Raw genomic sequence first — 819 nt, 5'->3', positions numbered from 1 at the left:
ACAGCCATTCACTAGAACCTGCTTTAGGAGAGTTCTGTACCGGGTACAGTCGGTGGGAAGGAAATAGTCTCTGACCTCTAGGATCTTACCCTTTAGTTTGTGAAGATAAAATATACTCTAAGAAGCAACCATTTACCGCGCCTAAGTTTTAAAATAAGCCTTGACTCATTCCTTTTCCTCATTCCAGCAATTAGCCGTAAATTCTCATATTCTAATTATTCATCCCTACAGCTTTCCAGCTTGTTCTGCTGGCTGGGGCTTCTCTCCCTCCAATCCACTTGCACTGAGAAAGATTCCCTCCAACTCTTCACCTTACTTTGGAATCCATACAGCAAAATTTATTGATAAATAACTTGTCACATAGAGGTAAAATAAAAGTAAGGTGATGATTCAGTCCACATGTGTATCTGTGAATATATGTGAATCAGTCAGTACAATATCCTGCCTCCTATCTCCATGTTCTTATGGAGCATACTTTGTTCCCTTCACGAAAGACTGAATGTCCAGGGTTGAAATCTGATGATGTCATCCCCATTCTCTGTTTAAAACCTTTTAGTGTGCCTTCAATATCCTTAAAGTCCACACTCACTTACCTGGCGCTTGAAATTTTTGATGTGGTGTTGCCTTGCTCTCTGGGTTTACCTCTAATCATTACTCTTGTCATGTGCTGAAGGCTGCCATTTTAAGCTATTGTCCTTACCCACACTTTACACCCTCTCTTGCTTCTAGGCTTTTGTACCTGTTGTTTCTTCCCTGGAAATGACATTCTTGTAAATTCCTTGTAAATTCCTTGTAAATTTCCTGTAAATTCCTCCTTTG

This window comes from Panthera tigris, chromosome B2, assembly GCF_018350195.1.
Source record: "Panthera tigris isolate Pti1 chromosome B2, P.tigris_Pti1_mat1.1, whole genome shotgun sequence".
In the NCBI taxonomy this organism is placed as follows: domain Eukaryota; kingdom Metazoa; phylum Chordata; class Mammalia; order Carnivora; family Felidae; genus Panthera; species Panthera tigris.
The sequence above is the reverse complement of the archived record's forward strand: the minus strand, read 5'-3'. Positions refer to the sequence as shown.